Source organism: Eumetopias jubatus, unplaced genomic scaffold (genome assembly GCF_037043125.1).
Source record: "Eumetopias jubatus isolate StellerSeaLion01/CBP00866 unplaced genomic scaffold, mEumJub1_p1.0 scaffold_11, whole genome shotgun sequence".
In the NCBI taxonomy this organism is placed as follows: Eukaryota; Metazoa; Chordata; class Mammalia; order Carnivora; family Otariidae; genus Eumetopias; species Eumetopias jubatus.
The window spans coordinates 98,407,283-98,417,774 of record NW_028274817.1 but is presented as its reverse complement, the minus strand read 5'-3'; the positions used below and the strand labels follow the sequence as shown (position 1 = coordinate 98,417,774).

Below are 10,492 nucleotides of genomic sequence, written 5' to 3'. Positions count from 1 at the left end.
TTGTATATAGAATTCTTGGTTGACCTTTTTTCTTTTCCATCACCATTCTTAGTATGTTATCCCACTTAGTATGTTAGACCACCAGGGTTTTTGATGAATAAATAGCTTTTAATCAGATTGAGGACCTTCATATGTGGAAGGTTATGTGAGAGCTTCTCTCTAGCTATTAAGAAGTGTCCATGTACGCATCTCTTTCGGTTTACCTTACTTGGAATTTGTTGAGTTTCTTGGATGTACAGATTAGTGTTTTCATCATATTTGAAAATTTTTCAGTCATTATGTCTTTCAATATTGTTTGTTGCACTTTTCTTCATCTCTTCTTTTGGAATGTCCACTATGCATATCTCAATACACCTAAGGGTGTCTCAGAGCTTTCTGAAACTCATTTCAATTTTCTTCATTCTTTTTTCTTTCTGTTGTTCAGACTGGATTATCTCAACTGACCTATTTTCAAGATGGCTAATAATTTCTTCTGTCCACTCAAAAAACCTGTTGATAACCTACAGTATTTTTAAGACATTTAAAAAAAGTTTTAGGTTCACAGGAAAATTGAGTGAAATATACAGATACTTCTCATGTCCCTCCTGCCCCTACACATGTATAGACTCTCCCATTATTAAATCCCTCACCAGAGTGGTACATTTGTTCTCAAGTAATGAACCTATATTGACAGACCATTATCACCCAAAGTCCAGGGTTTATCTTAATGTTCACTCTTGCTGTTGGACACTCTATGAGTTTTGACAAATGTATAACGATGTGTATCCATCATTTTAGTATCATACAGAGTATTTTCACTGCCCTAAAAATCCTTTGTGCTCTGTGTATTCATCCCCAACCCCTGGCAACTACTGAAGTTTTTACTGTCTTCATAGTTTTGCCATTTACAGAATGTCATGTAGTTGAAATTATATAGCATATAGCCTTCCTTAGGTAGGGCAGGATGGCTCTAGGAGGCTGGAGTTGAGTATTTCCTTTCTCTCATATGCAAGTCTGGGACTGACTAGATTAGGTATTTCTCTTCCTTCAGGTCAGTCAGGCTCTGGTTAAATAGTTTCTCTTGGGCGCCTGGGTGGCTCAGTTGGTTAAGCGACTGCCTTCGGCTCAGGTCATGATCCTGGAGTCCCGGGATCGGGTCCCGCATCGGGCTCCCTGCTTGGCAGGGAGTCTGCTTCTCCCTCTGACCCTCTCCCCTCTCATGCTGTCTCTCTATCTCATTCTCTCTCTCAAATAAATAAATAAAAATAAATAAAAAATAAATAGTTTCTCTTGAGGGCAGGCATTGTTAAAAAGAACAATGTGTCTCTGGCAAATATCAAGAGAGTTACTTTTCCATCCCCCTGCCAAAAGCAGGAAGGCAATTTTCTGTGATGTTTATTGTATGAAACTGGTAAAGCTCCTGGAGATAAATCCCACAAAATTTGGAGGGTAGGGTGTCACCATGAGCCTCTAACAATTACAGGTCAACTTTTCCTACCCCTGTACTTGTTCATGTGATAGTTTCCACTCATGAGTCTCTACTCGGGTGATCTTTGACTCCCAGTATATGTCTATGTTTCTCTGATCTTGAGAATTATAGTCTTCCTTGTGTCCTGATCTCTTTTATGGATCCTAGGAGAACTGTTCATTTTTTTCTCACTGGATGTTAGGACAGAATGGTGACTTCCAAGCTCCTTACACACAGAACCCGATATTTAATATTCTTACATTTTTCCACCCCAGAAATTCTAAATTTTATCCATTTTCATGTGATTTCTATCTCTTCTTTAATATTCTCTTTTGGTGAGACACATGCTCATATTTTCCTTTAGTTCTTTAAACATTTTTTTCCAGTTCTTTAAACATAGTTGAACTAGCAGATTTAAATTTTTTCCACATGGGCTTTAGAGAAAATTGTTGGCTTTTATTTATTCTTCCTAGAGCATGGGCCATTATTTTTTCACATCTAGTTTCTGTTTTATGGAATGCTTCGCGAATCTGCAGGTTATCCTTGCGCAGAGGCCATGCTAATCTTCTCTTTATCATTCCAGTTTTAGTATATGTGCTGCCAAAGCAAGTATTAGTATTTTTCTTCTTAAACTGGGCATTTAAACTAATATAATGTGGCAATTCTGGGATTAGACTGTACTCCCTCCCCAAAGTTTGTTTTTTTGCCTATTTGTTATTATTTTGTGTGTTTAGTGACTTTTCTGAACTAATTCAAGACAGGTGATATAGTCTTTGTCACATGTGGCCACTGAAGTCTCTCTTCAGCATCTTACAGGCCAACTAATGATAGACAGAAATTTGCTTAAATTCCTGGAACCAATAAATCTGCAATCTTTCCTAAGGGGCTGTGTGCAGGTTGGTGATACCAAAGTTCAGCAAGGTACTGTATAACTCTTATCTTCACTTCCTGTATTGGCAAAACCTTAAACTCAGCCTGAGGTTAGAGACTAGAATATTCTTAGGGCCTTCCTACACTGTGTACAATTCTGGGTATGTACAAAGCTCTATGCATGTGCATTGCCTTTTGGACTCTGAGAAAGATACTGTAGCTTTTCAAAGCATTGTATATACATCTTGTTACTTGGATTTTACTTTCAAGCTTTTGGATCAGCCTATTGTTTTCTTCAACTTTTAGCTTCTACTATAGGCAACTGCAATGTTAAATATTTGCCTTTTATTGTCTTCAAGACTCATCCCCATAAAAGGCTGTTAATACTATGTGAACTCTCAATCAGGTCAAATAAAGACAGTATTAAGAGTAAGGTCCTCCATGGACCAACCAGACAGGGAAAATAATGACAACTTTCTGGGAATGGGGCTTTGAAGGAGCTCCAAGCTTACTCCTGTCCCCAGGTTGCTGGTTTTAAGAGTTACCTCAGGAAAAAGGAGTGGAGGGTCATTATACTTAACAAGATTCACTTTTTTTTTTTAAGATTTAATTATTTGAGAGAGAGCACACACATGAGTGGGCAGAGTGAGAGGGAGAGAGAGAATCTCAAGCAGACTCCATGCTGAGCATGGAACCTGACATGGAACTCGATCTTGTGACCCTGAGATCACGACCTGAGCCAAAACCAAAAGTCTAGTCATTGTTTTTCAATAAACACTACCTGGATTGCTGAAGACCTTTACTTAATTTCCAGAGTTTGGAAAAAAAAATTGATGCTGAGAATGTTTTCCATGTTCTCATTGCTTTTATGGAGAAGAGGATTTATGGAAGGGCCTAATCTGCAATTTTCACTCAAGTCACTACCTAATTTTACTATACTGATGTTTTTAAGTCCAGAAATCTTGCTAAGGCTTTTAAACTCAGGTTGTTTTTTGAAGATTATCTTGTTTTTACAGGAATACAATGCTACAATCCACAAATAAAGATGATTGCTATTCTCTTTCCAATTCTATAATTTCACTTTTTTTCAGCCTATTGCACTGATTAGTACTTCTAGTAACATGATGAAGAGGGGTAGTGATAATAGTCATCTTCCTTGTACTCCCCATCTCAGTAAAAATGCTATCAGTTTTGCCATAATCATTCAGATAAAAATAATCTCATCCCAGTTTAATAAAAAATTTTACCCTGAATTTTATTAAATTGTTACTATTATCTTTCGAGATAATCATATGGTTTCCTTAAATTATTAATGTTGTGCATTACTAAGTATTTAAAGCATACCAAAAACCACGGATGTATGGTTTTAAGATAGCCAACTATAGCAAATGACAAAGTCAGCAGGCAGGGATAACAATGCTTTACCATTTTCAAAGAACGAATATCTGGATACATTCAATTCCTACAACCTGCTTGGCTAACACTGAAACGATGATCCAATTTAATGAAGTTCTCTCCTGTCAACCCTATTAAATGAATGGGGCCAAATAATTACTAAGTGACTTTTTTTATTATTATGTTATGTTAATCTCATTACATCATTAGTTTTTGATGTAGTGTTCCATGATTCATTGTTTGCGTATAACACTCAGTGCTCCATGCAGAATGTGCCCTCTTTAATACCCATCACCAGGCTAACCCATCCTTCCACCCGCCTCCCCTCTAGAACCCTCAGTTGTCAAGTTCTAGCTTGGTCCTATGTTTTAAAACCTTTGTGAATAAAAATAACATTAAAATACTCAAATAAGCTCCAGTAACTTGTATATCCCAGGGTTAAAGAGCATATACACTGTTGACAGAATGCCTGGGTGTGAATTCCAGATCTTTCAGTTAATGGCTGTGACTCTGGGCATAGCTGCTCTGTGTACCTTGGTTTTCTTCTCTATTAAAATACCAACAGTTTCCTCCCAGACCTTTTTTTTTTTCTTGATTTTATTTATTTATGGGGAGAGAGCACGTGCGCAAGCAGGGGGAGGACCAGAGGAAAAGAAACAAACAGGCTCCCGCTGAGTGCGGAGCCCAATGTGGGGCTTGATCCCATGACCATGAGATCACGACCTGAGCCAAAGTCAGATGCTTAACCAGACACTTAACCAACTGAGCCACCCAGGCAGCCCCTCACAGAAATCTTGAAGGATTATGTATGTTAAGTGTATCGAGTGCTTGGAAAAGAACCTATTAATAGAAAATATTACAAGAGTGTCAGTTAATATTATGTACTTCCTATCTACTTTAAGAGTGCTGCCTAATATGTGGATGGGTTCTATCATTGATATTACTACCCATTTCTATAGCCAATATAAACCTGCAGTCTTATCTAATTAAGAGGTTAGGGTTGCTGGAGTGGTGGGGGGTGGGAGGGATGGGGTAGCTGGGTGATAGACATTGGGGAGGGTATGTGCTACGGTGAGCGCTGTGAATTGTGCAAGACTGTTGAATCACAGATCTGTACCTCTGAAACAAATAATGCAATATATGTTAAGAAAAAAAAAAAGAAGATAGCAGGAGGGGAAGAATGAAGGGGGGTAAATCGGAGGGGAGATGTCCCATGAGAGACGATGGACTCAAAAACAAACAGAGGTCTAGCGGGGAGGGGGGTGGGGGGATGGGTTAGCCTGGTGATGGGTATTGAGGGCACGTTCTGTGTAGAGCCCTGGGTGTTATGCACAAACAATGAATCGTGGAACACTACATCAAAAACTAATGATGTAATATATGGTGATTAACATAATAAAAAATTTAAAGAAAAAAAGAGGTAAGATAGTGCTATTTAGATTGCTAGTATATAATGTGTATCCTAAAAAAATCAGAATTATAATTGGGAATTAGTTTTTTAAATCTTATCTCTGCATCCACCTTTTACTACCAGATCTGTAACTCATGCATTAATGAAAACTTTAGTTCATCATACATATTACAGGATTTTCAGTCTTGTTAAAACCTTGTATAGAACAGCTTTAGGAATAGTAATGTTTGATGTTTTTCCTTTAAAATGGTAATTTTCTGTGTCTTATAAAGAAGTCCCAGGTTATGAAGTAAGCTCTTCCCAAAATACTACTATAAATTATTCCCAAGTTAAGAGTCATCCCTTCATAATCATCAACAAATTTAAAGCCAGTCATATAAAAAGCAGAATACAGAGGTAAATGGCCCATTGTATTAATGATGCAGAAATCATACATGGTGGGGCGCCTGGGTGGCTCCGTCATTAAGGGTCTGCCTTCGGCTCAGGTCATGATCCCAGGGTCCTGGGATCAAGCCCCACATCGGGTTCCCTGCTTGGCGGGAAGACTGCTTGTCCCTCTCCCACTCCCCCTGCTTGTGTTCCCTCTCTTGCTGTGTCTCTGTCAGATAAATAAAATTAAAAAAAAAAAAAAACATACAGGGTGTTTTGAGTCACACAAGACATCAAAGAACATAAACAGCAATAAAGATGACGACGGCTTTCTAGAAGTGGGAGAACATCTTGGGGGAAAAGCTCCCTGTGACTTTTGAGACCCTACTTTAACTAATAGCAGCTTGTGAGAGAATATACCTGACAAGGTTTCATTCAAGTTTCATGAAAAATAATAGAATTGGTCAAAGCAAGGGGGCACCATGGTAGCACTTGAAACAGTGTTGGTAAATATGGAGCTTTCTTTCCTTCATTTATTCTTTCATTCAAGAAATACTGTTAAGCTCCTGCTGTCCAGCTGGTGTTAAGAGATCTAAGAGAAAAGGACTGATGTGCTATCTTTCCTCATGGAGAAGAGGTAGGCAGTAAAAAAGCAAGCAAATAGACAAAATAATTTTAATATATTTAGTAATTTTAGTAAAAGGTATGAATAAAATAATCAAAAATATATAACAAAAAAAGGCTAGAGGCAGGCATACTTTAAGTAAGGTTCTACTGGAAGCCCTAAGGAAATGACAAAGCATTTGGACTCAAACTTGAAAAAGTCTGCCATAGGAACAACTAGTGCATATTTGCTGGCACTCATGTCCTACATGCTCAGAGCTTCGGCATTGGTGAATCATGACATTTTCTGGAAACACTAGATAAAAACTCATTATCTTTCACAACTCACTGTTTCCAAATCCATACCACATTCCTGTTAGCCATGTAAGGTGAAAATTACTTGCATTCTGGGTCTCAATCTCTTAACAGCAATCATTTTTTTTCACCACAATTCTTAATTCTATCTGCTCTTCATTTTCTTGCCAGAAAATTCCTCTCCAGGCTTATTTTCTCTTCTGATGTTTTTGATCAAAGCCTTGTCTTTGCACTTAGGGACTCCCACTGTTCATCTGTGTACTGATAAGAAGTTTATCCACTGAAAACAGATTCTTAGAATTATCTTAACTTTCACACAGTAATGCTAAGTTTCCTATCAGTCTATCTGGTTTCTTTATTCACTGATATCCTAGACTTGAACTTGACAAGGAATACAACCTCAAACTTGTTGCTCAGCCCAGTTCATAGTTGTATCTCGGTATTGTATATTCATCCCTCTATCTGTGAGATATTTATACAAGCTTAGAATCAAACTTTCACAATGGGGACAGAACACTTGACTCTGCAGGCTATACCGCCCCTCCATCCCTGGTGGTAGCTCCCAAGCCTCTCCAGAAGACCTTAATTTTTGTGAACACAGTGGCAAGCCACAGCTCCTTGTACAAATACCCTTTAGTCAAGAAAAGACCATAATACAACTTTAGCCTTCATAAGGGGACCATGTCTTTTTTTTTTTTTTTTAAAGATTTTATTTATTCGACAGAGAAAGACACAGTGAGAGAGGGAACACAAGCAGGGGGAGTGGGAGAGGGAGAAGCAGGCTTCCCACGGAGCAGGGAGCCCGATGCAGGGCTCAATCCCCGCAGACCCGAGCCGAAGGCAGACACTTAACAACTGAGCCACCCAGACACCCCAAGGGGGACCGTATTTTAAAAAATTTTTTAACATATATTGCATTATTTGAGAGGTACAGATCTGTGATTCAACAGTCATGCACAATTCACAGCACTCACCATAGTACATACCCTACCCAATGTCCATCACCCAGCCACCCCATCTCTCCCACCCCACCCCCATTCCAGCAACCCTCATTTTGTTTCCTGAGATTAAGAATTCCTCATATCAGTGAGGTCATGATACATGTCTTTCTCTGATTGACTTATTTCAGTCAGCATAACACCCTCCAGTTCCATCCACGTCATTGCAAATGGCAAGATCTCATTCCTTTTGATGGCTGCATAATATTCCAGTGTGTGTGTGTGTGTGTGTGTGTGTGTGTGTGTGTGTACATCTTCTTTATCCATTCATCTGTCGATGGACATCTTGGCTCTTTCCACAGTTTGACTACTGTGGACATTGCTGCTATAAACATTGGGGTGCACGTACCCCTTCGGATCCCTACATTTGTATCTTTGGGGTAAATACCCAGTAGTGCAATTGCTGGATCGTATCGTAGCTCTATTTTCAACTTTTTGAGGAACCTCCATACTGTTTTCCAGAGTGGTTGCACCAAGAAGAAGATAGCAGGAGGGGAAGAATGAAGCGGAGGAAATCGGAGGGGGAGACAAACCATGAGAGATGATGGACTCTGAAAAACAAACTGAGGGTTCTAGAGGGGAGGGGGTGGGGGGATGGGTTAGCCTGGTGATGGGTATTAAAGAGGGCACATTCTGCGTGGAGCACCTGGGTGTTATGCACAAACAATGAATCATGGAACACTACATCAAAGACTAATGATGTAATGTATGGTGATTAACATAACAATAAAAAGGAAAAAAATAAAAAAATATCTGCTAAAAAAATTTTTCACTCTTCTACATAATTGGACTTAACAAGCAGTGCTCAGGTGCTATGTCCTCCCATTGGTTTTGTAAAAATACAAGATATCTCCAAAGGAAATACCCTGTTGGGCGTGCCAGACAGATACTGTTGAGGTCTTGTTTGTCTACATTACTCCTACTTGAAGTCTCAGGTATAAGGTCTAGAAGAAATGTTTTCTGTGCCCTTTAGGTCTAGAATGTTCAGACATCTTTAATAATTAAGACATATCTAACTGCAGATTCCTTTGCTTGGCTTGGGATAAATTTGACATATGCATTTAATAGGCCTGCATGTGTGAATTATATTTTCTCTTCCTGCTTTTATTTGGTTAACGACTTACATCTTTGCAAAAAAAATAATTTATTCAACACTTACTACGTACCAAAGACTATGGTGTTTACAAATGTAAAACCATGTTTTACAGGGCTTGATGTGGCTTGCAGAGGCAGCTTGGGAACCTGGGAAAGAGGGGGACTGGCCAAAGGAAATGCAACAGCTCTCCTGGGGCTATGATGTGACTTTCTCAATCTCACAGTTATTTGAGTTACTCCGGTGTCCAGCCGACTCTTCACTTGACCCTTGCACCCCTACAAGTTACTTCCATGTTGGTTCCTCCTAAAACAAATATTAAACTGAATTCTGACTTACAAAGCATCTATGATTATTAGGCTAATCAAATTCATTTTTATTGAGCAAACCAATGGGTCTGCCATCTTACCAGCTCTGTCAAAAACCAAATTATTTCAGGCGCCTGGGTGGCTCAGTCGTTAAGTGTCTGCCTTTGGATCAGGTCATGATCCCAGGGTCCTGGGATCGAGCCCCACATCAGGCTCCCTGCTCAGCGCGAAGCCACCTTCTCCTTCTCCCACTCCCCCTGCTTGTGTTCCCTCTCTTGCTGTCTCTGTCAAATAAATAAATAAAATCTTAAAAAAAGAAATTATTTCATAAAACATGCCCCACAATCTCTCCACCAAGGACATATCTCATGGGATCAACAAAATGTACTAAATACGAAGCTTAAAAATAGGGATGATCACAGATAATTTCCACTGGATTTTCTCAAAGATTTGCCTCCTGTCAGATGTAGTGTCCATTTTTTTTTTCTTTTTCAGGAATTCTGTCAGTAAAGGTTTTTGTTTTGTTCTGGGCACTTTTCTACAGATGGGTTCACTTTTATTGGTATTGTACCAAAGTTCTCTGTCACTAATTTCCCTGCTTTTCAGGTTGTCCATCTTCACAAAGGCTTTCCGCTGCACTCAACTGATATAATATTTCATTATAAAAGAACTAGTGACATGACAACATAATTTGTGTCACCTACTTGTTAAGAAGAACTTCTGTGCTTGTAGGTGTATATAATAAATCTGTCCACAGATATATTTTAAACAGCCAAACCATATTTTTGTCTCATAAAAAGATATCCTATCTTTAGTGTCTAAAGCAAAAATTGCCCCTGAAATAGAGCATAGAAACATTAGAGTCTCTAACCCAGCTGTGACATATTCTTCTAGGATATCATCGAAAGAGCCATTAACTCCCTGGGTATCCATATCCATCATGGGCCTGACAGTATACGGCTGGCACAGCACACAATGGGATAAGCGAAGTAAGATGGGAAGGGTTAAATTAACCAATAAGGACGTGAAGCACACAGGGTCTAATAATACCAGGAAGTCCTCATCCTGCTCCCAGGCCTGAAGGGATAACGGGAAGGAACGTTAATACCAGACCCAGTGAGAGCTGAGCTTTGGAAGAGGGACCATGTAACGGCAGTTGTGGCCACAGAGAAAAAATCAGTCACTATTACCCTGAAACAGAACAGAATGAGCCAGAGCAATAAATACCTCTTTCTCCTCTAATCCTCTCCTCTCTTGCCAGTGATTTCCAACAAGTCGACACATTCCAGAAACCGGAGTACAGAGACACATGTTGACAGAGTCCACAGAGATGAGGCTCTCCAGTATTAAGCACGCAGGGTGGAGAAAGGCAGAGTATAAAATTGGAAGAGGAAGCAAAAAAAAAAAAAAAAAAAAAAAAACTGGCCTAATAAATTAATGCCATTATCTGAAAAGTTATAAATAATTATTCCCTGAGTTTCCTGGCTTATAAGGGAGATTTAAAACTAAAATGTTATGTTTGGGAAAATAATTTATAAATTCTAAAGCATTTCACGATAATGAGGTGTCAAAAAAATCTGCCTGTTTAGGAATTCAGAAATGACTAGCCAAATATAATTAGTTTCACTATTTTAAGTCTATTTTTTTATAATGAAGAGCTTAAGAAACATTAAGACACTTTTA

At 38.9% G+C, this 10,492-nt stretch overlaps 1 non-coding gene across 1 annotated transcript; it reads right to left on the bottom strand.

Moving 5' to 3' along the window:
* Window positions 1-1,953: 1,953 nt before the first annotated feature.
* LOC114199441 (U6 spliceosomal RNA) lies at window positions 1,954-2,056 on the bottom strand. Its single transcript, XR_003607293.1, has one exon. It is a non-coding gene; the product is annotated as a U6 spliceosomal RNA (small nuclear RNA).
* Window positions 2,057-10,492: the final 8,436 nt, after the last annotated feature.